The sequence below is a fragment of the Gadus macrocephalus genome, chromosome 8 (genome assembly GCF_031168955.1).
Source record: "Gadus macrocephalus chromosome 8, ASM3116895v1".
Taxonomy (NCBI): domain Eukaryota; kingdom Metazoa; phylum Chordata; class Actinopteri; order Gadiformes; family Gadidae; genus Gadus; species Gadus macrocephalus.
The window spans coordinates 21,750,941-21,777,609 of record NC_082389.1 but is presented as its reverse complement, the minus strand read 5'-3'; the positions used below and the strand labels follow the sequence as shown (position 1 = coordinate 21,777,609).

General features: G+C 43.4%; 2 long non-coding RNA genes across 2 annotated transcripts; both read left to right on the top strand.

Moving 5' to 3' along the window:
* Positions 1 to 8,250: 8,250 nt before the first annotated feature.
* LOC132462333 (uncharacterized) lies at positions 8,251 to 10,040 on the top strand. Its single transcript, XR_009526812.1, has 4 exons — positions 8,251 to 8,817; positions 8,909 to 9,155; positions 9,290 to 9,542; positions 9,768 to 10,040. It is a non-coding gene; the product is annotated as an uncharacterized LOC132462333 (long non-coding RNA).
* Positions 10,041 to 20,244: 10,204 nt separating this feature from the next.
* Positions 20,245 to 22,110, top strand: LOC132463611 (uncharacterized). The gene is made up of 4 exons (XR_009527078.1): positions 20,245 to 20,530; positions 21,332 to 21,390; positions 21,598 to 21,669; positions 21,969 to 22,110. It is a non-coding gene; the product is annotated as an uncharacterized LOC132463611 (long non-coding RNA).
* The last annotated feature ends 4,559 nt before the right edge of the window (positions 22,111 to 26,669 follow it).

Genomic DNA, 26,669 nt, shown 5'->3' with positions numbered 1-26,669 from the left:
TATTTATTTAAACAATTCGTTTGGATAAGAATGCTTTATGCAGAGTATTTTTGTTTGAATGCTTATTCACATTTAAAGTTGGTGACCTATGTTTTGGTCCTTAATGGTTAGTTTTTAAATCGTTATTTCACATTACATAAGGTGTTCACATAGTTTAATTAATATAAAATACCTTGCTTTCAGGTGCAGGGTATGATTGCACGGATATGTTAAAGGTAGCCTGGAATTTAGGTATTAGGCCTATCTTATATTTATTTTTAGTTATTACGACAAGTCAAATACATGGTGCTATAAAATATTAATTTTTTATTTGAGTTACTTAATGTTTCCACCACATTATTATTGGTTGTTTATCAATTCTTCTTTCAAAGAAAGCTAAGCACACCTACAGTTCCTGTTATCTGTTATTTGAGAGCTTTTCTGTTTGTTTGTCCTACTGTTCATTTTTTAGTTATTGGATGGATGTTATTAAGCTAAACCCTCTTACTTTGATGTCACTGAATGTCAGGGGTATACGTGATGCTGTTAAAAGAAAAGCTATGTTTTTATTTTGCAAAAGAAGTGAAGCTGATTTAATTCTACTTCAAGAGACACATTCCAGTGAGTCAGACATTACGTTTTGGAAAGGGCAATGGGGAAATGGAATTTACTGTAGTCATTGCACCAATCACTCAGCGGGGGTCTCTGTTTTTCTACATAAATTTAGGGGTGATATTTTAGAGGTCGTCTCTTCAGATGATGGTAGATGGTTGACTATTATTCTCAAACAGGTTAATGCAATTTTCATTGTGTGCAATGTTTATGTTCACAATTCTCGCTCTCTAAACAAAGGGCTTTTCTCCCAAATCATTTTGAAACTAAATTCATTTTTAATTGTAAGTGGTGACTTTAATGAATGTGCTGATGATGCAAAGGACAGGTATCCACCAAAAAATTGCCAAACTTCGCAAAGTAACAATCTGATAACAATTGTGATTTGTCTCTGACTGATGCATGGTGCTTCTTATATCCCGATATGCAAGACTATGCCCGATATGACCTGGTCAAATGGGAATTTATCTCGTAGATCAAGAATTGATCTCTTTTTGATCTCCACAAATGCTCTATATCTTGTTAAAGATGTGTCTCACTCTTCTGCTCCTTTATCGGACCATAAACTAATTAGCCTTCAGTTATGTGGTTCACAGGATACTACAAATTTAAGAGGTTACTGGAAATTCAATAATTCTCTTCTTCAGGATAACCAGTTTAATGATAGAATTAAAGAAATAATTGAAGAAATATATACTGAAAACAATAAGGGTGATTATAAAAAAAGATGGGAATATTGTAAATATATGTCTAGGTGTGCTGCTATAAGGAGAAGTAAAGAACTAAAGGTCATTAAAAATCAAAACGAATCTGAATTATTAGATAGAATAAACACCCTTATATCTAAAACTAACTTAACTTCTGAGGAAGAAATAGAATTAAAGGAGATACAACTCAAAATAGATCAAATTTACAAAGATTTAGCTAAGGGTGCATTTATAAGATCTAGAGCCAAGTGGTTGGAGGATGGGGAAACCAACTCCAGTTATTTTTTTGCTCTTGAAAAAAGAAATGGCAAGAGAAAATCCCTGCACTCTTAATATTAACGGAATTCACTGTACAGATTCAAAAGAGATCTCCAACTTTGTCTCCTCATTCTACAGTAACCTTTACACATCCAAATTCAATAACCTCTTATGTGAGACTTACATTTCTAAATTAAAGGAGGTTGTTCCTGCTGTCGAGGAGGACCTTCAAATACTTTGTGACTCAAAGGTTACAATAAATGAAATTAAAACAGCTCTTTTTTCAATGAAAAAAGAAAAATCACCAGGTATTGATGGTCTTTCGGATGAATTTTATACCCATTTTTGTATGAGGAGTGTATCAGTCAGAAAGAAATGAGTACAACTATGAAACAAGGTATTATCTCATTAATACCAAAGCCAGATAAAGACATTTTATTAATAGACAATTGGCGACCCATTACTTTGTTAACTATCGATTATAAAATAGTGTCTTTAGCCTTTGCAAACAGATTAAAGACAGGACTTGATAATATTGTGGCTGAAACCCAGTCAGGCTTTATGAAGGGTAGACATATTAGTAACAATATTAGACTTGTATTAGACCTACTTGACTATGCAGACCAAGTACATTCCAAAGCTTTCATTCTATTTTTTGATTTTTATAAAGCCTTCGACACCATTGAACATGGCTTTCTTATAGAATGTCTCAAGCTCTTTGGTTATTGGACAACATTTGTAGAAATAATTTATATGTTTTATAAAGAAATTAATAGTTGTGTTATATTAAACTTCAACACGTCTCAAAGATTTGATATAAAGCGAGGTGTTAGACAAGGTTGCCCTATTTCGCCATTTTTATTTAATTTAGTTGTTGAGCTGTTATCCATAAATATTGCCCAAAATCCAGACCTTAAAGGCATATCTATATTTGATAGAGAAATAAGAATTTCGCAACTGGCGGATGATACAACCCTTTTTCTCAGAGATAGAGATCAATTACCAAAGGCTATTGAGCTAGTTGAACAGCCTTTTAGCCTCAGGCTAAAAGCTTAATATATCTAAGTGTGAATTATTGCCTTTGCATGAGTGTGATGAAACATCAATAGACAACGTTCCTATAAAGAATGTAGTGAAATATTTAGGTATTCATATGACAAGAAACCTTTTAGTTAGACAACATTTTAACTTTAACGAGAGAATTAAGAAAACTAGAAATATATTCAATCTCTGGCTTCAAAGGGACTTAACATTGTATGGTAGAGTACTATTATCTAAAGCTGAGGGGCTGTCTCGTTTTGTTTATCCGTCACTTTCTCTTTTTGTTAATGACTCCACAGCCAATGTCATTAATAAGTTATTCCTTGATTTTATTTGGAAAAATAAACCCCACAAACTTAAAAAAGCAGTATTATCTAACAGTAGAGCGGACGGAGGTCTTGAATTTTTTAATTTCATCGATACTGTTAATACTTTTAAAGTTAACTGGCTTAAAAGATGCTAAGCTAACCCAAATTCTTTATGGTTTTTCATCCCTAACCACATTTTTTGATAAAATTGGTGGTCTCTCTTTTGTTTTGATATGTAATTACACCAAACAGACTTCCTGTTGCATTGTCTACGTTCCATCAGCAGTCTCTTCTTGCCTGGAAGTTATGCTACACCCACAACTTTTCTCCTCACAGAACTTTCCTATGGAATAATAATAATATAACTATTAAAAATACTTCCCTCTTTTATTCAAAATGGTTTGAAAGAAATATTGCAAATATTTTGTCTTTATTTGATGAACATGGCTCTCCTGGAAACGTCACCTTATCGTGGTGGAGAGGTTTGCGTGTCCCTGTGAACCTGAGAGCTGTGTTGTCTGGAGCCTTGTGCTCCTGGTAGGGTCTCTCATGGCAGAGTGGTCTCAGGTGAGGGGCCAGACTAAGAATGGTTCAAAAAACTCCAATGAATAACGAAAAAAGAGGAGATGTGACCCGGCCCGGAGGAAGCCCGGGGCCCCCGTCTGGAGCCAGGCCCAGACGGAGGGCTCGATGGCGAGCGCCTGGTGGCCGGGTTTGCCACGGAGCCCGGTCGGGCACAGCCCGAACAAACTACGTGGCACCCCCCCTCTCTTCATCCCATGGGCCCACCACCTGTGGGAAGACCCGTTGGGGTCGGGTGCGCAGCCACATGGGTGGCAGCGAAGGTCAGGGGTCTCGACGGACCAGACCCGGGCGGCAGAAGCTGGCTCGGGGGACGTGGAACGTCACCTCGCTGTGGGGAAAGGAACCGGAGCTTGTGAGGGAGGTGGAGCGCTATCAGTTAGATCTGGTGGGGCTTACCTCCACGCACAGTCTCAGCTCTGGTACCGTACTCCTGGATAAGGGTTGGACTCTATTCTTCTCCGGAGTTGCCAAGGGCGTGAGGCGCCGGGCGGGTGTGGGGATACTCATAAATCCCCGGCTGAGCGCTGCGGTGTTGGAGTTTACCCCGGTAGACGAGAGGGTCGCCTCCCTGCGCCTAAGGGTTGTAGGGGGGAAAACTCTGACTGTTGTTTGTGCGTATGCACCAAACAGCAGCTCAGAGTACTCTGCCTTCTTGGAGACCCTGAATGGAGTCCTGTATGGGGCTCCAGTAGGGGACTCCGTAGTTCTGCTGGGAGACTTCAACGCCCACGTGGGCAACGATGGAGACACCTGGAGAGGCGTGGTGGGGAGGAACGGCCTCCCTGATCTAAACCCGAGCGGTCGTTTGTTATTGGACTTCTGTGCTAGTCATGGATTATCCATAACAAACACCATGTTCGAACATAAGGGTGCTCATAAGTGTACCTGGTACCAGAGTACCCTAGGCCGAAGATCGATGATCGATTTCGTGATCGTGTCATCTGATCTGAGGCCGCATGTTTTGGACACTCGGGTAAAGAGAGGGGCGGAACTGTCAACCGACCACCATCTGGTTGTGAGTTGGATCAGGGAATGGGGGAAATTTCCGGATAGACCTGGTAAGCCCAAACGAGTAGTGCGGGTGAACTGGGAACGTCTGGAGGAGGCCCCCGTCCTAGGTATCTTCAACTCACACCTCCGGCGGAGCTTTTCTGGCATTCCTGTGGAGGTTGGGGGCATTGAGCCGGAGTGGGCGGTGTTCAAAGCCTCCATTGCTGAAGCTGCGGTGGCTAGCTGTGGCCTCAGGGTCTTAGGCTCCTCAAGGGGCGGTAACCCTCGGACACCGTGGTGGACTACGGTGGTCAGGGAAGCCGTCCGACTGAAAAAGGAGGCCTTCCGGGATATGATATCCTGGAGGACTCCTGACTCGGTTGCAGGGTATCGACAGGCTCGAAGGGCTGCAGCGGCTGCCGTGTCGGAGGCTAAGCAGCGGGTGTGGGAGAAGTTCGGAGAGGCCATGGAGAAGGACTTTCGGTCGGCACCAAAGTGTTTCTGGAAGACTATCCAGCACCTCAGGAGGGGGAAACGGGGAACCATCCAAGCTGTGTACAGTAAGGATGGGACTCTGTTGACCTCAACTGAGGAGGTCGTCGGACGTTGGAAGGAACACTTTGAGGAACTCCTGAATCCGAATAACACGCCCTCTATGTTGGAGGCAGAGCTCGAGGTTGATGGTGTTTCGTCGTCAATTTCCCTGGTGGAGGTCACTTTGGTAGTCAAACATCTCCGCAGTGGCAAAGCCCCAGGGATTGATGAGATCCAGCCAGAAATGCTAAAGGCTCTGGGTGTTGAGGGGCTGTCATGGTTGACACGCCTATTCAACATCGCGTGGGAGTCGGGTACAGTGCCAAAGGAGTGGCAAACCGGGGTGGTGGTTCCCCTGTTCAAAAAGGGGGACCAGAGAGTGTGTGCCAATTACCGGGGTATCACACTTCTCAGCCTCCCTGGTAAAGTCTACTCCAAGGTGCTGGAAAGGATTGAAGATTGAAGAGGAACAATGCGGTTTTCGCCCCGGACGTGGAACTACGGACCAGCTCTTCACTCTCGCAAGGATCCTGGAGGGGGCCTGGGAGTATGCCCATCCGGTCTACATGTGTTTTGTGGATCTGGAGAAGGCGTATGACCGGGTCCCCCGGGAGAAACTGTGGGAGGTGCTGCGGGAGTATGGGGTAAGGGGGTCTATCCTCAGGGCCATCCAATCTTTGTACTCCCAAAGCGAGAGCTGTGTTCGTGTTCTCGTCAGTTTTGTTCTCAGTGGGTGCTGGTCTCCGCCAGGGCTGCGCCTTGTCACCAATCCTGTTTGTGATATACATGGACAGGATATCGAGGCGTAGTCGTGGTGGGGAGGGGTTGCAGTTCGGTGGTCTGAGGATCTCGTCACTGCTTTTTGCAGATGATGTGGTCCTCATTGGATCATCGGCCTGTGACCTTCAGCACTCACTGGATCGGCTGGCGGCCGAGTGTGAATCGGCTGGGATGAGGATCAGCACCGCTAAATCTGAGGCCATGACTCTTAGCAGGAAACCGGTGGATTGCTTACTCCGGGTAGGAAATGAGTCCTTAGCCCAAGTGAAGGAGTTCAAGTACCTCGGGGTCTTGTTCGCGAGTGAGGGTACTATGGAGCGTGAGATTGGCCGGAGAATCGGAGCAGCGGGGGCGGTATTGCGTTCGCTTTACCGCACCGTTGTAACGAAAAGAGAGCTGAGCCGCAAGGCAAAGCTCTCGATCTACCGGTCGATCTTCGTTCCTATCCTCACCTATGGTCATGAGGGCTGGGTGATGACCGAAAGGACGAGATCGCGGGTACAAGCGGCCGAGATGAGTTTTCTCAGAAGGGTGGCTGGCGTCTCCCTTAGGGATAGGGTGAGAAGCTCAGCCATCCGTGAGGAACTCGGATTAGAGCCGCTGCTCCTTTACTTAGAAAGGAGTCAGCTGAGGTGGTTCGGGCATCTGGTAAGGATGCCCACTGGGCGCCTTCCTTGGGAGGTGTTTCAGGCACGTCCAGTGGGGAGGAGACCTCGGGGAAGACCCAGGACTAGGTGGAGAGATTATATCTCAACACTGGCCTGGGAACGCCTCGGGATCCCCCCGTCAGAGCTGGTCAATGTGGCCCGGGAAAGGGAAGTCTGGGGCCCCCTGCTTGAGCTGCTCCCCCCGCGACCCGACCCCGGATAAGCGGATGAGGATGAGGATGAGGATGAGGGCTCAATAATGTCGTATGAGAACTTTATAACAAAGCACAGTTTTCCTATTCCCTTCGAGGAATTCAATGCTTTAACTAAGGCTATTCCTTCAGGTTTGTCTCATCTGATTAAGAGTCATGTTTGTTTTAATGAAGTACATACTTCCTATGATATACCTATATTGTCTTTGAATGGCATGGAATTAAAAGATAAAAAATGTAATAATCGATTAATTCGTCAAATATTGCAAAGTAAAAACACAATTATTCCAAGAGGAAAATTCTACTAGAATTTCATTTGGAAAACATAAATTGGAAAATGACGTGGCTTTTACCTCATCAATTTTGTATTTCCAACATGGTAAAAGAAATTAATTTTAAAATTTTACATATCCAGTCAATTCTATAATATCAAAATATATGGATGTTGATAGCTCCTGCGTCTTTTGTGGACTCGCTGATGAAACATTTGCCCATCTTTTTTTTTAATGTGAATTTACCAAGAAGTTTTGGTCTGATTTAAGTTTTTTCATTTTCCGTCCACCCATTGTTATTCATGACTTTATTCTTAAAGATGTGATATGTTACTTTGACAATGGTAAAGATAAGTCCCTTATTTATATGGTTAATTTTTTTATTTTACTTTTTAGTTCTTTATTCACAAACAAAAATTCTTAGAATCTCATCCCTCTTTCCAGGTTTTTTTTCGTAGAATTTAAATCACTTTTTAAGTCCCTTTCCCTGTTAAAAAATAAAAAAAGCATTAGATTTGTTGATTGTTATCTAAATTTCTTTCATGAGTCTCCTTGAAAACAGGTCAAATGTATACTTCTAATGAATTCATAACTTTTTAGCTAGAATTATTCTTTGTATTTTCACAAATGTTTATTAATGTATTTTTTCATCCATCTTTTATTTATTTTATATATTTATTTATATAATTTTTAGGATAATTAATGTATTTAGTATGTGTATGTTTATTTTATGTAAAATACTGTACTGCTCTTGGAGATTGTATTGCATAATTGTTTTGTTTATTGTAATTGCAGAATTGTTTAAAAAAAACTAAAACAAAAAACCTTTGTGTCAGGTCCATGGTCACCAATGGAGGAGATTATTGATACGCTCCGAAGTTTGGCCGATGATGTTGAGAACAATCGTGTTGAAGACACAGATGCAATAGATAGAGTGCGTGTTCTGGGAGATAGGATAGACAACCTATCCTCACTGGTACGTTTTGACGCCAGTGTGGTAAACACAAAGATTTCCCAAGTGATACAGGTACTGGGTGCGAATCATAGGGTCGGGAGACCCACTGTGGAGATACCCTTGGAGGCAATAGAGGGATACCTCTCCCATGGCCTAAAGGTGCAGGAGATCGCGGACATGTATGGTGTCCACAGAACCACCGTACACCGCAAAATGCAACAAAATGGACTCAGGTCAGTGATAGAATATAGCACACCGACACGCACGAGGGGTGGGGGCATGCACCACTCTATCTTTGAAGGGAATTTCAAACATGACCATTACAGTATGTATCCTACAGCATCGAAAGAGAGAGAGGGGGGGGGGGGCTAATGTAACTACAGGTGTGGGATGACGATGACTGTGCTTATGTGTGTGGCCAGTATGGTAACTGTCTGGCAACACCTACACGTCAGTAAAGTCAAATATTTCGCTGGCCGACGAAAATAAGTTTCTCTTCATCAATTACTATGACCACGTTTGAGAGTGGAACAGTAACTCATCACAATTTTTTTTTTATCCCTTTCCTAAGTGTGTCAGACATGTATTCTGAGATGAGTGATACGCAGCTGGACGCCCTGGTGCTGGAGATCCACAGGATCCATCTGTGTGGATACCGGATGTTGCGATACAATCTCCAGGGAAGAGGCCATCTGGTCCAAAGTATGTTCACCTACCTCTTGTACCTATAAGCACCCGACTGATGCTGTTGTCTGTTCTTGATTTTCTGATTTTCTGTACTATGTGAAGTTCACAGAGTACGCCAATCCTTAAAAAGAGTGGACCCTGAGGGCACAGAACAAAGAGCCCTGGCCAACCGAACTCTACATAGGCGGCAATATTCAGTTCCTGGGCCCAACTGTATGTGGCATATTGATGGCAATCACAAATGAATACGGTACGTAAATGAATGTCAAATAATCCAGGCAAGTATTTGACAGTAATTATAGTTCAGTAAACTTATACAGCTTTTATCCTTTAACAAAAAGATGGAGATTTGTTATCCACGGTGGGATAGATGGCTTCAGCCGCCTAGTGGTGTTCTTGTCAGCAGCCACCAACAACTGTGCCACAACAGTGCTGGATGCTTTTCTTGGAGCTGTCAGGCAGTACGGTGTGCCATCTCGTGTCCGGTCGGATAAGGGGAGAGAACTTTGAGGTGGCATATTACATGGTGGACAACTGTGGACCCAACCGCAATTCCCACATAACTGGGAGGAGTGTGCATAATCAAAGGTAAGTTGAATAGGTTGTTGAATTGTACCAACAACCAACCAAGCTCTTTTGGCTTTATAAATCTTTTACAACTCAATATTTTAAAGTCATAGAGGCCATTTTATGTTAATCAAACTCTTTTTTTTGTATTTAAGAATTGAGCGACTTTGGAGAGATGTTTACACACAAGTGCTCGATCTCTTCCACGAAATGGAAGCATCATGGATGTTGAATCCAGACAGTGAGATCCACCTCTTCGCTCTCCACTGGGTTTTCCTGTCATTGGTCCAGAGCCATCTCAGGCATTTCCAAGATGCCTGGAATTTTCACAGCCTGAGGACTGAAAATAGCCAGTCACCCTACCAGCTGTGGCTACGCAACATAAGTGCTGTTGCTGATCCCCTAGAGGTAGGTTCAGCTATAAATATTGGCCCAAAACTAGGACATTACAATAAGTAAATTGTATTGTAAATTGTAAATTTGAAATAGGGTTCCAAACATCCACATAGAGGTTATGCAACTCCTAATTCTATTCATGTAATTTACTCTGATGGTGCTAGCATTATCTTTGTATGCATCTACGTAGATTGCTATTGCTCTGATTGCTCGTACTCTCTGGTATTATTTCCTAAGGTTGACGATCTTTATGGTGCCAGTGTAGATGGTCCGGACCTGGAAGACCTGGCTGGAGTCGACGTTCCGGAGATCCAACTACCACGTGACCTGACTGCTGAGGAGCTCTCACGATTGCCTCAGCGAAATGTTTCACTGAATGACGCTATTGCTGTTTACAGCTCAGTTGTTGAGCAGTTACAAGACATTTTTCAAACAGCATGATGTTCTCCCCAAGGATTTGTAAAGATTTGTTAATATTTGTAAATATATATGAATCTACCTTCCCCTTTACATGCAGTGTATGCTTAATTTTTCCTCATCCAAACATACTGCAGTTCCATTGGCATGAACTGAACCAAAATAATATAAATGAGTGACGATACTGTGACAAACTAGCTTCTGCCCAGAGGCGCCGCGTCCCATTAGGCATACCAGGCAATTGCTTGGGGCCCCGGGCCACTACTAGGGCCCCCAAAAGGCCCCCCCCCAAAAATCGCTCCATACCCCCCCCGTCCCCGTCCCCCCCGTCCCCATCAACAATCGCTCCGAACACAATCGCTCCGATTGTCAACAATCGCTCCGATTGTAAGACAAGGTAAAATGATAGAAACCAAGACCCAAAACCTAGATCCTTCCAAAACCAAACTTAGTGGTGCTCACAGCTGCCCCCAATTTAAAACAAAAATCCCTGTAGGACCCACATCCTGTTGGGATTTTCAATGTGGTGAAACAGGTAGAAGCTGTCGGGTAGGTGGCATCCCGGTCAACACTGACGTACAGCTCGTCCGGCAGCACCGCCCACCCCGTCCAAAACTCAATTAGCTGCTGCAGTTTAGAGGACGAAGCTAAGGAACAGACAACAAAAAAACACATTTTGCTTGAGGTGTGTGTTTGTGTGTGTCTGTGTGTGTGAATAAGTGAGAGAGAGCGCTGTAGCTATTTCTCACCTAAGCTGATGTACTGCCGCAAGTAAGCAACCACACTGCAGTAATCATCAATTTCTTCCTCTTCATCGCTGTCTGGTTCTGGCCACACAATCCGTTCTATTATCATCTGAAAGAGAACATGAATTATAAAAACACGACCATGCAAGCCCTGTACATGGTCTGTAGGCACGACAGGTTACCTCTGGCACCAGCTCTGCAGATCTGGGGAACAGGGCAGATGCCAGTTCAGGCCGTTCTTTTAACATTTCCAGGACGCGAGTGTCCTTCAGCCCTTTCCGCAACTGCACCATTTTGCCTCTCACGTCTGACAATTACCTTTAGAAAGGAGATGGCACCAGAAACCATATTTAGCAGCATACTGTATCCAAGAACACATTTACTGTACATGTAAATAGCTTTCTTCTTATTTTTATATTTGATTGGGCATTCTCATACCCCATGATGGAGGATTTGTTGTGCCAACAACCTCCTGTTGTTCTCTGTAAGATTGGGCAGGTCCCAGCTGAGGGCCAAGATGTTCACCTGGTCTACATTTTCGTGGGTCAGGACAGTCTGGCTTTCAAGCTGTTAGAAAGCAGTTATCATTGTATACAACATGGGCAGATGAAAAGAGGCAGCACAAATTGAATTGTTACACTTACAAGGCTGAAAATCTCCACAATGTCCAAATCTGGACAATCTTCCAACTGCAAGACTGCAGCATCTATGGCCCCCATGTCCTTGCTGGCCAGCAGAGGGAAAAGGCACTGGCCCATCCCACTCAAAAGTGGACCCCGATTTAAAAAAGAATGTCTGATTATTCTCCCTGCCACGCGGAACAGATCCCCCTGGAGCAATGGCAAGGAGGTGGATGGGACCAAGGGGTCTGCCGCTCCAGTAAACAGAATTGTTTTCCCACCAGTGTAGTCTAAGGTAGGGGTTTTCAAAGTGTGAGAGAGTGAGCCCCCCCTCAGAGAAAAAAATTCAGCTGAGCCCCCCCCCAAATTTTTTTTTCTAAATACCTGTGTTTTGAAAGCTACTTTAATTATTTTACACATTTTAAACATCTCTGATCATAATTTTAAAACATTTGAAACATATTTTTGAAACATTTTAAACATATTTTTTAAACATTTTAAACATATTTCTGAAACATTAAAACATCTTTGTGCGATTTTAAACACATTTCTTAACACAATTTAACAACTTTATCTAAGCATGTTTTAGCTTAACCTTTTTTAAATACATTTGAACATCTTAATCTGTGTAAACTGCCAGTTGAATCAGATCTGCCTTTTCAGTCCAGAGATTCGACTATTCGGCGGAGTTTGTTTACCGGCGTTGCTATGGTGACCTAAATTATTATAAGCAACTGAAAACTATGCCGGTTTGAAACTAAAACTGTGGTTCTGAAAAAAGTATAAATGCTATCAAAATTCCATTTCGATAGTATTGAAGATACAAGTGTGAAGATTTGTTTGATGGTTTGAACGACGGTAAACGGAATGAGTTACGATGTCTAGAAGTAGGTGCATCAGAATAGGCTGACGTCTTCAATGAAAACAGCTGAAAACGAAGCGGTATGAAACTAAAACTGTGATTCTGAAGAAATTTTAAATGATATCGAAATTCTGTTTATTATTGAAGATACAAGTGTGTAGATTTGTTAAATGGTTTGCACGAAGATAAACGGTTGAAAATTGATTTTGTTACGTTACTTCTACAGTTGAAGTACGACTGATGATTTGAATCGTCGACTTTCAGGTTTTTTTTCGGGTTTTTTTTTTTCTCACGTCGCGCCCCCCCTGAAGAACTCTGGCGCCCCACAGTTTGAAAACCACTGGTCTAAGGAGATAAACCAAGAACTGAGCTATCAGCACATCCGTATATCCACATATATTCAGAAACGTAAAACTTAACATTGACTTACCAAGGTGTAAATGTAGGCCTGTTTGGACCTTATTCAGGCATAGCGAAAATAAATATTTCTTCACACCATCCCCAATTGCACAGTCTCCTGTCATATACAAAACAATGAAAAATTCTTGAGGATTGCACATTTTAGGTGTGTTACAAGGTGTAGTAGATGTACCATACAGTACATATGTACATGTTTTGTTCAGCATGGAGAGGGGGGGGGGCTAACTTGTGGTATACAGGTAAAAGTTCAAGTGCTTTACCGAGTGCAACTGAGTAAGGAAGTCGCAGGTGAGGATGCATACATGTTTTAGTTTTTTACATACCCTTGAGTTGGACTTCAAAAGGACGGGTCCAATCAATATTTGTCTGCTTATAGAAGCCAATAATTGCTCTTTCTCTGTCCTCTTCTGTGACGTGCATGTCCAAAGTCAACTTTAAGGTTGGCTTCTGGTCGGCATCTTTGAGCAAATGGGTCTGAAACATTTTGGCTGCTGCCTTGGCATCTGGCTCCAGCTTCCATTCTAAGTATTAAACAAGTAGCATAACTCTTACATGAAATAGCGGACACACAAGAGATGGACATGCACATCTAAAATCATATGCAGTAAATCTAAGCTACAAAAAAATGAAATCAACTGGATCAATAAAGGACACATTCAACAAATCAATACAGAACCACATAAAACTGATCGTAATGTAGGGAAAGCACCTTCATTGCAAATCTCTGACACAGGCAGCTGAGGTCTGGGCAGCTGAGGTCGAGGCAGAGGACTGGGCAGCTGAGGTCGAGGCAGAGGACTGGGCAGCTGAGGTCGAGGCAGAGGACTGAGCAGCTGAGGTCGAGGCAGAGGACTGGGCAGCTGAGGTCGAGGCAGAGGACTGGGCAGAGGACTGGGCAGCTGAGGTCGAGGCAGAGGACTGGGCATCAGAGGACCGGGCAGCTGAGGTCTGGGCAGCAGAGGTTGATTGTTGATGTGAACTGTAAACACAGACAGAGGGCAAGAATAAGACAGGCAAATAAAACATTTCACAGGTTGTACAATGGTGCTATCTCTGTTCACTGTATTGCCTGGAAAAAGGAAGTGACTGGAAATGACTGGAAAAGGAAGTCCATAAGGCATTGTGTCAGGTCTGTTGTGTAGTAAAATTGTCTAATTGTTTGGATGACTACCTACATTTCACAGACATCAATGTGGTCTTGGATGCTGGCCATGTCAATCGCTTGACCACAGAACATACACTCCACCTCACACTGTGTGTGTGGCCCGGGCTCCTCTGTCTGGGAGATGGTCTGGAAAGACAAAATGAAGTGAAGAGAAAGAGTTCTGTCAGCTGGTGTGAATCAGCTGATGTGGGCTGGCTTTAGCATACTAACAGCTGATATGGTGGGCTACAATTTAATTTACAAAGCGACTTCTAGAGAATTCAAATTCTGTTGCCTGAGTGTAAAAGGGAATTACATACTACTCTACAACAGGAATTTACAACAAATACAGAGATTAGGTGCAAGATTAACCACTTGATTAGAGAATAGCAGTAGGGCAAAGGAAAAGGAAGGGAGAGTCCATGGCTACATTAACTACATAGCCTGCCAGAACTAATGCAGAATGCTCAATTTGACATACAGCACATGATGGATAGAATGGTAGATATAAACAATCATGCAAAGTAATTACAGTCTTCATAAACAAAATATTGTTACCTCAAGATCAATATCCCTTTGAAGGGGCCTGGCATACAGAATTGCCTGCCCGATATTTGCCGTACTACATAAGTAGTGTGGCGTGTATCCTTTCCTGGGACAGTCGATGGGGATGAGGCATTTTGACCTTGTAGTTCCCCTGGACCTCAGGAGCTGGTATCCCCCACAGTCCCTCAGGGCCGGATAGTTAAATAGCAGAATTGCAGTGAATTCTGTAGCAGTGCAGAATTTATCTGTAAAAGGAAATCAAGAAATCAAGTGACACAAACAATTGTTAATTGTCTGGATATACAAATGTACAACCTACCTGCCTACCCACCCAACCACCCATACACTGTCATGGACGAAAGTATTGGCTCTGTCACGCCAAATTTGTACCGGGTGCCAAATTTGTACCGGGCACGTCATCCATACGCAATCCATTCCAAACCTGCCTGGCAACAGATGATCGCGTCGTCCGTTGCGAATGACGTGAAAGGTTCATGAACATTCGCGAACCTTCAAGCTCGTTCATTCGCACTTGTCCGTTATTTGTATTGTGCTATTTCGTCCTTGACCTGCTTTAAACACTCAGTTTACTTGCTAAATTTGATTAAACAATTAAATACAATACAAATATAAAGTAAAAACAAGTGTTATCTAGCGATCCGTTTTCTGTATTATGTTATTTCGTCTTTGGCAACATGAGCGCAAATGTTTTTTGAAACCTGCCAAGTTTGTACCGGGCACGTCATGAGTTGTCCGTTGCCAGGCAACGGACAACTGATTACGTAAGGGTTGTCCGTTGCCTGGCAACGGACAACTCATGACGTGCCCGGTACAAACTTGGCACCCGGTACAAATTTGGCGTGACAGCTGTCCTCTGGCTTAACTCAATAGCTCTAGACAATTAAAACAACAATACGTTCCCCCAAATTCAACAGTTTGGACATAATGCTTTGTACTTTTACCTGGGAATGTAATTTTTTTTTCCCTCAGTCCTGCCCTCTCCAACTGAAATCGCTCCGCAGGATTAGGGACTTCCTCCTGGCGCCTTCCAGTGAGACAGAAAAACCTGTGTGTAAATGTTTTGGTTTTCGGTGTGCGACGTGGTGGTTGTGGACGGCGCTGGTGGGGGGCCTGGTATGGCATAAACATCCGTACAACCTCTCCTGCAATAAAACAACCAATGGCCATGAATATTTTCGTAGGGCTTTTACACTTTTTATACATGCTGAGATAATGCAGACATTCCTCCATACTAGTTGTAATACCTACAGGGGTGACATTGGAGGGGGGGGGGGGGGAGCCCACAGTTTAGTTTTAACAATACTTTGCTAAACTTTTCTTGTTGAAGTTATTTATTTAGTTTAATTGATTATTGATGTTTTGTTTTTTTCCACGTGTATCATATTAATATATGTAGGTGTGAACGCAGAGTTACGGTTAAACATTGAACAGTAGGGGCCAACATACCCCGGTTTGCGCGCCCTTCTCTGGTGCGATCCGGTGCAGGCATGTTGGTCGCTGACCCTACACCCCGCTGCTCATCTAGAGCTGTAGCGGCCTCCCGCAGCAGCTGCGCGACCGTCCTTTCCGCCATTTTCAGTTATTACCACGTAGTTACAGTAATCGGGCACAATGCTAGGCATAAAAAATAACGTGCCACGTGCGTGGATGATCAGCTGGTCTGACGAGGAAGTGACGTAGTTCCCGCCCAGACGCTGATTGGCTGATACGTTTGCCACTTTGCATGTTGACTTTTTGGAAAACGTTTTTGATTCCGTTTTGCTAAACGTTTTGCGGATAGAAATGTCATTTGAATATCGCAACACACGGAGCGTGGCGAAGTGGATTGCAATCACGGGGACGCTATAGCTTTTCAATTTGAATAAAAGAACTCAAAGAATTTGACAAAATGTTATTCTATTTTTATTGTTATAACTTTTGCAAATTTAATTGAGGATTGCATTGCCACTTTGCATATTAAAATACACTTTGAATAACGTATTTACAAATTACATTATAAAATTGCATAATGAATTGTCAATTGCATGATGTAATGACTTATTGAATTGCAAATTGCATTGCCATTTGAATTTTGCTACATATATGCTTCCATACATATATATATAAACTAGATGCCTCGTCCGCGGTGCTGGCCAATGGAGACGAACGTCACCACTGGCGGCCATCTTACCACAGTAAGCTGCTCACCGATAACATTGTGTTGGTAGTGATTCATGTACTTTTTAAATAACCATAACTTGCTCAATTTTCAACCGATTTTCAAACGGTTTGGTTTGTTATAAACGTCAGAGATGTAGGTATGACACTACATACTTATGAATAATTGTTAGGTTCTAAGAAAAATAGAATAATGGTCTAAAATAGGTACAAGATTTCCCTTTACATACATACATCAAGAAATGCTGCATGTTGAAATCCCCACCCTGTACAGAGATGTATTTATGTAATTATTTATAACCATGTGTTTTCATATGAAATGAACATTAAACAGAACAGATAGGTCCAATAAATACACACATGCACAAGGTATTCATGTTATATGTTAAATCAATATATGGGCTAGTAAAACTCAGCAATTTATTGTGTTGGTAACTTCACTCAAATCTATCTACAGTAAAGTATGCATTTAGACAAATACGATAAAATATGAATATAATATGTGCAACCTTTGTGGCTGTTCAAGACACACTGAAGGCATGATGCCACCATAGGTTTGCAGAGAACAATATACAATATGCACACTGAAGGCATGATGCCACCATAGGTTTGCAGGGAACTATTTACAATATGCACACTGAAGGCATGATGCTACCATAGGTTTGCAGAGAACTACATAAAATATGCACACTGAAGGCATGATGCTGTAAAAAGTAAATGCCCCCACATCCTGTCAAAGTCCTCACTCCTGAAGTGGTCACTACAGAGCAGTGTCCTGTCAGAGGCAGCAAAACCGTCCCTTCTTAGGGCAATTTCCCACTTTATCCTCATCGCTCTGGCTTTGGGAAACCTTAAAATAGTGAGAAATGCACCCAGATATATAAATTATTGTCAACATTTTCAATCAGTATTTAAGATTAACCACACTAAAAACAATAAAAAGGTGTCCAAAATTCCATTCAGTGATTGTGTCAAACATATTCTAAAATGCCTTGTGTCAACAACAATCTAGCAATACTATTATGTCATACTAGCCCCGCTGTTCCTGTGTAACAGGACCTGTATTGTAAATACTAATTCCACTAAGTAACTAACGCTTCCTAAAAATAAAAGAAATAATATTGTAATATCCTACAGGTGAAAGGTGTTCTATTTCATCCTTACTGACCGCCAGAGGCGGTGCATTAAGCACTGGATTTATCCGTCTCGCGCATGCGCAGTTCGAGTTCCTATACCAACAAGGTCACATGTGACCCTCGTGACACCGGATGGGCTATATAGCCCGGTGTCGACAGAGGATCTGTCCTTTAATCTTCTCGCAAAGGACGCACGTAGTAGTACGACTTGCGGATAGCGTATTCGCTTTTTGGAAAGGATCGCGCTCCAGACTGTGTGCAGCCTCGTGACCAAGGGTCGGAGCAGCGGGTGAACTCGTCCTCCAGGGGCTGTTTGTCTGTACGACGTGGAAAGGCTTCCTTGATTAGAAGCTTCCAAGTTTTGTTTAGTAACACTTTTGTTAAAAAAAAAAGAATATATATATTTTGTTCAGTCACTTACCGGTGAAGGCAGCGCTCTCGCGTCCTCTCCCGGCAACACTGCCGTGATTATTCTCACTACTCGCTACACTGTACAGCGCTAACCTACCTTGTGGGTGAGCCAGCGTGTCCGCTCCCTTCCAGCACTTGTAGCTGCTACTTGATAGCTTCCCTGTTAGAAGCAGCTCGGCTGTGTTCTGGGTTACCACATTTGTTTGGTAACACTTTTGTTTTTTCGGTCAGTCACTTACCGCTGAATGCAGCGTTCTCGCGTGCTCTCCCTGTAACACTTGTGTATTTCTTTTCAGTCACTTACCGGTGAAGGCAGCGCTCTCGCGTCCTCTCCCTGTAACACTTGTGTATTTCTTTTCAGTCACTTACCGGTGAAGGCAGCGCTCTCGCGCCCTCTCCCTGTAACACTTGTGTATTTCTTTTCAGTCACTTACCGGTGAAGGCAGCGCTCTCGCGTCCTCTCCCGGTAACACTGCTGTATATTTGAGAGTGTAATTATTTTCAGTCACTTGCTGGTGAAGACTGCGCTCTCGCGTCCTCTCCCGGTAACACTGTCTTGTGTTTTCTTGAGTTAGTAGCTTACTGGTGAAGGCAGTGCTCCCTCTCCCAGTGTTCTGCTGATGGCTGATACGTGTGGCGCCTGTGTGGCCCTCCTTGAGCCTGACGATGGCCATGATCGCTGCCCCTCTTGCCTCGGCTTCGAGCATTTGAGGGAGGGCCTTACCGAGAGGGCCTGTATGAACTGCGGCTCCATGCCCTTGGCACTCTGGCTAGGCTCGCTGCGGTGGAACATCCGACAGCCGTAGACCTTCCATCAATGGCGCCACTTCCTCCTGCTCAGCCCGACCGTTCCTGGCGTCGGGGTAGAGCAGTGCCCCCCCCCCAGGAAAAGGGCTAGGGACGAGCTAGCATCCAAGGTGGATCGCTTGTCGTCCGACATGGTGAGGATACAGGAACTCCTCCTGACCCTGCAACCTGGGGCGGGTGGCGCAGTGGCTGGCATCCAGTCTGAACCTTCCTTGGGGGATGTGCCGAGCACGGACGATGTCCTGTCGCTGGCGGCATCAGCTAACCTCTTCAGTGAGGGTGTCACGGGGGAGGAAGCCTCGAACATTTTTGGGGAGGCCTCTCCTCTGCTCAGAGCTCTGGGCACAGCACAGAGGGTAACCCCATGGGGACCGTCATCAGTACGGCCCTGGCTCGCCTGGGGCTCGATGTTCCTCAGTCAGACGTGGCTCAGCCTCGCGCCTTTTTCTTTTTTGGTTGGCTCAGTCGTCCCTGACGGAGGCATGCAGGAAGGCCCTCAGAGCCGTGCCAGTGGTACCAGGGGAGCTGTTTGGGTCAGCTGCCCTGGAGACGCTGGAACGAGCTGCCCAAGCTAGGCAAACCAACCTGCAATTGTCGGGTCTTCACAGGAGTGTGTCCGCTCCTGGCAGGCCTAGAGCCCCCCCGGCTGCCCCCCGGGGCCGCTCCCAGCCACGCTCTTACCCAGCGAGAGATGAGGGCCTACGTAGGTCTCGGAGGCCCGCCCAGCAGCCCGCTGATAACTTTCGCGCCCCCGCCCGCCCATCGCCCGCCCATCGCCCGGGCAGCCTCGGGCCGCGGAGCCTCACCGGTACCCTGTGGTAGAAATTAAGGAGTATATTCTATGGTAAACCATGATTATTATGAGGTCTGTGTGTCTAATAGTAGAGAAACACACGGGGCCTGGGTGTCTGGGTTCAGAACAGATGGTTGGGCCCCTAAAAGGAGCAGGACGCTACGGGGATAAGGCATGCTGACCTTAGCCTAGTGTTTTGGGCTATCTTTGTTGACCATTTGCGGACCAATTGCTGACTGTTCAGGTTAAGATGGATTTATGACTGAATGGAGGCAGACACTTCAAGGAGAAGCTGCTCTGTTTGTGTGTATAAAAAGACGCCGCAGTCTGTGAACCGCAGTGACTCTATAGATCCACTCAGGCTGTTGTCGTTGTTGTTTTTCTGCACGATAAAGTCTTTTGTCAATTCTTGCTCCGGACCCCTCGATTTCTTTTGCACTCTCTCTCTTAAATTAGTCTAAGTGTTTTATATCTCGATTAATCTCCGACATAATTGGCGTCACGAACAGGATGAAATAGGGACTCGTCAGCTGCCGGGCCAGAGGACGGGACGCGAACGGATCATACGACCAGAGCTCAAGGGTAAGTTGTCTTGCCATATATAGGATAGAGTCGTTTGATCTGTTCTCAGTGGCGGAGCCAGGGGGTGGCCGGGGGTGGCCACGGCCACCCCCCGTAGAATCTCGGCCACCCCATTGGCCACCCCAAGCACCGGATCACAGCGGTCAAAAGTTTTGACGGCTGTGGAAAAATGCGGAACCTTTCTCGCACCGCTTGTACACTGACGGACCCTTTAGCCGCGCGCAGCGCGCACACGTCCTGTATTTGAATTAAACGGCTCAAGCATGCCCTGAATGCCTGTTACCACCTGACGCTTCGACCGGCACCTGCGGCTAAGTGAAGAAACCCAAAACAGAAAGGTATGATATCATAATGGATGTTGTTTTTGTCTTCTAATAACTGACTATCCCACCCATGACTATCTATTTTGCGAAGTTTAGAAGCAAGGTAGATCGGAGGAGAACATAGTAAACTGTTAAAATTGCTATGCTATGCTGTATTTGATAACTACGTTGCGAGATTGTGTACAGTGTTTTAATATAATCTCTCTCTAGTCTCTACACGTATTTGTTTTTGCAACTTCGGATCGACTTTCGATCTAGTTATTTGCTGTTAACTGCTATTGTTGCCAGAACGTGTTATGATTGTGTCAGGTATATACAGTATTTATGCTGCATTTTGGATAAGTGTCATTAAAGAGGGAAAAATAATGAAGAGGAAGAAGGCAGACATAGCGTCCTTCTTCAGGGCAAGTGGAAAGAAGTCAGCTAAGGCAAAGAATGAGGGTGAGATGGAGAAAAAACAGGCAGAGAGCGAGGATGAGGAGCCCCCAGAGAGCAGCAACTTAAATGGACCTCCAGGTATACAGTATAGAGACTCACATATAATACAGCTTGGTATGAGGTTATCTTATTTACAATTGGCTTAAAGTTTGTCTATTCATATACAGGTCAGGTTGAAAGTGCATTGTAAAACATATCAGTTCGTTTTTTCAGTACATTAAAGTATGGCATATTTGTATTTGCTACCCAGAGACACTTTCACTCATATTATACTTTAGCTTATAGTGTGTTTGTTAAACACTATATAGCATGCATTATAAAACCTTTAGGAAAATTACCTGTACACCTTATTGTAATTATTTTTGATGTTTCTGAAAGATTGATCGAGAGCAGGACAGAAGAGTCCTCCCTGAGGAGTGGCCCCAGTGGATCCCCAGGTAAATTGTCAATCTTACATTGAATGTTGTACTCTACTGCTAACTTTTCATCGATATTGTCCACAAGTTTATATTGTATATGTTTAATGCTGTAGAAAATTAATTGTATCTTTTGTATCTGTGGATAGTGTAACTTGGATAGTGGATCATTACACCTTGTGGAAAATACTTTAAACACCTATTAATGTTTTTAATATATATATTTAGATTCCCACAGAAGATTCAGACAGCGAGAGAGAGGAGCCTCCAACAACGAGTGGCGGCCCAAGGTACCTCCAGGTATACTCACTCTTTCACACATACTGGACACTTTAATTCCACTTCAGTTTTGCCCAATCTGATACAGTGGCCTGATAATTCATAAACAGGTATGAGTCATACCAGTCACCGTCCTCAACTGGAGTAGAGTTGGATGAATGGCCTCAAATCTATAACGTTTTAAGAAGATTATAGTGTTCAAATAATCCATTAGATGTAACATGGGATAGTACCCTCCAATGTATGAGTTTATCTTGATTGTTATTAATCTCTGCTGTAATTTAATAATTGAATATGCCTTTTTTTCCATTTTCAAATAGACATTTCCAAATCAAGAACCGATAGATCTTTAAGGACAGTCATTGAAGTGTTCAGTTTTAATGATATGTCACTGTTTGGATTCTCTGTCTGATATGTGTAAATGTGGCTCAAACTTGAAACTAATCTTGCAGAGTCCACCTAATACCCATTGTGAATATGATGACACTGCTTATTTAAACAGGCTGTTAATGCTTGTCATATTTACATTTGTTGGAATTCAGCTAATTGTATTCAGGATGTTATTTTATTTATTTTCATATTTCTATGCATTAGCTCAGTATTTTATACTTTTTGTTATTTAAAGATAAATCCGTATTGTGATCAGACTTGATTAAAAAAACATTGCACTTCTAATTTTGTATCCTTGTTTTGTATTCCTGATGATACACTGAGAGAATTGACTTGGCTTGTCGCCATAAACTGAGGACATCTCTATTATAAAATAGAATACCTTGCTGTCAATGCATATCTGTACAACCATTGTTCTACTCAGTCGTACAATTCAAATAAAAACACAAATAGCAATCGGTAAATCAACACAGTTTAAAAACAAGTATGAATACAGAATAAGTGTATATTATTTTTTAAGTTTTAGCTTCTTTGTTACTTTGCCTTTAGGTATAAGAACAATTTAAATATATTGAATACTTTTCTATTGCACCTTCATCTGAATTCCGAATAATGTTGAGATGTTTGCTGTATGTGTCTTAAATAGCTCTGCATCTCCTGGTGAGACACATGCTTGCCACCCAAAAATTATCACTGGCCCCATCCTGGCCACCCCAATGGAAATTTCCTGGCTCCGCCACTGTCTGTTCTTGCCCCGTCTGAACGCCGAGCAGCAGGTAAAGTGTCTCTTCGATCAAACGAACCAAAATTATAGATAAATGAGCGAGTGAGAGATACGGGGGCTCCGGGAGAGATTGACGTGCGCGCACATATGCCATAACGCGTTCTGTGGTTCTAAATAACCAAGACGCTTTGTGGCTCCCTATTTTTGATAAGAGATGTTGATATTTGGTGTTTTGGTATTTTGTTTAAATAGGCCTTCTGTAAAGTCCTGTGGCTGTCTTCTGAAGGAAGGAAGGACAGTGCAGTGTTTTGTTTAAATAGGCTTTCTGTAAAGTCCTGTGGCTGTCTTCTGGAAGAAGGAAGGACAGTGCAGGTCCGCAGGTCGGTTGAAGTAGGCCTACCTGTTGGATGACTGAGAGTATCCCAGAAAGCTGGGTTGGAATTCATTGCCGTTGATGAATTCATTTTTATTTGAGAAGGGCTTCCGTGGGATACCGACGGGTGAATTTTAGATTCTTTGCTTGGACCAGTTGGACTGCAGAAAAGGGGGGATTTTTAGATTCTTTGCTTGGACCAGTTGGACTGCAGAAAAGGGGGGATTTCTAATTCCGGTCTTGGTATCTTGAGAAAACGGGCTTCTCGCACTTTGGAATAGATACGTTTCTTGGTTGGAGTACCGCATGAGTTGGTATTTTGAGGAGTTTCTTGTTTGTTCGTGATCTGGTCGAGTGTGTATGTGATTAGCCATTATTTTGAAGGAATAGACTAGTTGTGCGAAGCATCGTTTGTATGGGTTTAATGCCCTAAACGTGATTCAATTAAGCTGCAGATATTAGATCTGGAGGTGGGGCCAGTCTTTAATTCTGATCTTGGTGCTTTGTGGCAATCATTCTTGTTTGAAATTCTGGTTGATTCATTATCCATCCGACTGTTCATGTTTTAATCAAAAGACCAGTTTCGGCACTCGGTCGACTTTTTCTTTGTAATTAATTACAAACAATTCGGACATTTTTCAATATAAGATAAAGAAATTGTATGAACCGGCTTATTGTCTGTATTTAAGTCGTGTTAGGATTAAGTTACCTCGGAGGTTTTTACGACCCGGTTCATTTTTTTGTTGTTGATTCTGTCATAAATAAATTAGGCGGACAGAGAATAGTTAATTTGTTTAAAATAGTTGATAATCATAAATAAATTAGACGGATAGAAAATAGTTAATTTGTTGAAGTACTGAATAAATGTGTAAATCTTCTTTGACTTAAACTTCATCGCGCTGACTCTAACTGCACGTGCACGAGCAAACACACAGGGGACGAGCAGGAGCCTGCAGGCCAGGGTTAAAGATAGCAGTGAAGGGTGGGGGCCACATTCCAATCTTCAGGAGGGAGACGAGCGCTTGGGAAGAGTTCACATTTGTAACTTAGAGATAGTAAAGTATAGAAAATAACTAGTAGAATAAACTCAAATAAATTTTATTAATAATAAAGTAATAAAGTAATAATTAAAAATGGCACCAACAGCGGTAGAGATTTTGAGTAGAGACCGTCTATTGCTCAAAGGTGAGATGAAAAAGATCTCTGAGAATTGGGAAGAAAGGACAGAAGCAGCAGGTACTATATGGCCCATGGGAGGGACTTTTGATCCAATAATGTATCGGGACATGGAGGTAGTGATAAGGAACTACATAGATAACAGAAGTGGAAAAACGGCCTCAGCAAAGAGGGACGGGGAAAAGTTAGTACTAGCTTTGTTCTTAGAGGAAGGAGAGAGATGGCGAACATTACAGAGAGTGGCGGGAGAAATAATAGCTAATAACAACAAGGCTCAACCATTGCCTCTGAAGGTTGAGCCACCGCCGTACAAACCAACTAACATATATCCGCTGGTAACAGGCAATGTGGAATTTAAAGGGGAAGTCACACTAGATGAAGGAGATAATGAATGTAACACACAAGGGAGGGTCAGTGGGGACCCAGGCACAGAGGTGCCTGGCTGCAGTACAGCAGTACTAAGCCCCACACCACTCGAGTTAGATGAGAAACTAAGGAAATCACAAAGAGGAAAAAAGGCACCGGACACCGTCCCAGGAATTTTTCCTATTTTAGTCAAAGGACAACAGGTCCACTATCAACCGTGGGGCTCACAGGACTTAGAGGGAGTCATTTCTAAACTCCCTAACATAATTAACGGGGCGTCTAAATGGATTAGAACATTTGAGAAGCTCACAGTGGGAAAGCTAATTGCAGTGGGTGACCTGAAAGCTCTGTTGACAAGAGTATTGGGGTTATCCAAGATGGAGTTTGTACTGAGGAATGGAGGGTTGAATATACTGGATGGAAAGTATGATGAGTCTACACTTGATCATTACAGAGGGGCGTTGTGGGCCACACTCAGGAGGGAGTTCCCGGTCCACATGGATCCTAAAGACATGAGAGGTCTCCCCATTGGTGACACAGAGAACCCTGCATCCTACCTGCAGGCCCAAGTAGACAGATGGCGCATGGAGACGGATGAGGATCCTGAGATCCATCCGGTGTTCTCTGTCATGTTTAGAAATTCTGTGATAGAGACACTTCCCAGCCAAATCAAAGCCAAGCTAGAGGATGTGGTTGGACTGTCTACATCAGGATCTCATAGAAATTTTAATGGGCATTTAGTTCATGCAGTGGATGAATATCGTCAGAATAAACAAAGAATACAGGAACAAAGCAAAGAGGTCCAGAGGAAGCTATATCAGCTTCAGCTGGAAGATCTCACAAGGAAGGAAAGAGATAAGAGACGGGCAGGTGTTTTAGAACCAGCTGCAGTAAATTCGCAAGCCGCCCAGCAGGGCGCACTTCAAAACCAATATCCACGATTGGCATTTTCTCTCCCAGTACAACAGCCTCAGAGCCAACTGTCACCTACTCCACCTGTTACACATGTACACATCCATAATTATGGGAACCCCACAAATAAAAATAGACAGAATCAGGGGCCCCGAGGACAGTTTAGAAACAATCAACAACCAGGATCCCAAGGACAACGCAGAGGTCCTTTAATATGTTATGGGTGCAACCAGGAAGGACATATTAAGAAAGATTGTTTAACTAACCCTTTTCCACCACAGCAAGGACAGGGTAACAGCGACCAGGGACAGGCGGGTCCCTTTGTAGGTCAGGGATACTAGGGGTGCCCAGAGAATCCACAGGGGGAGGGTCAGCTTGTAGCAATCACAAAACAAGCTGATGAGGAACCAATACTGCAGGTTCTGATAAAGTATAGAGGCACGCCAATGATGGCCCACACTGGAGCCACTTACACTTGCGTAGGTCCAAATTATGCCTCTCACCTCCCCCTGGCAGGAAAATTCACCAGAACTTTGGGATTCTCGGAGCACACGCAGTTAATACCTATGACAGCTCCAAGGATGACAGTCTGTGAATTCTTATTTTAAGTTGTATATGTGAGCGAATGAGTGAGTGAGTGAGTGAGCGAATGAGTGAGTGAGTGAGTGAGTGAGTGAGTGAGTGAGTGAGTGAGTGAGTGAGTGAGTGAGTGAGTGAGTGAGTGAGTGAGTGAGTGAGAAAGAGTTACATTGAGTTGAGTTAGAGGGGTCAGATGAAGTGATTTGTGAAGAGTGAGACAGAGAAGAGGAAGAGTGTGTGGATTTGGCAACGAGAAGTGACGATGAGATTGGAGAAGGCTTTCCGGTTAGAATTTTCTTTGGGGAGATTCATATCTTTCGATGGCCTTTTTAAGATTAATAAATCTAGTTTTGGAGAGTGTCCAAAAAACGAATAAACCAGAAAGGAAAGGAAAGGATTACTGAAAGTGAAAATGGTTATGGAGATTTGTGAAAGCAAAGGAAGTAGGTAAGGAGAGGTAAAGAGAGTTAGAGAGAAGGAACGTAAGTGAGGAAAATCCGC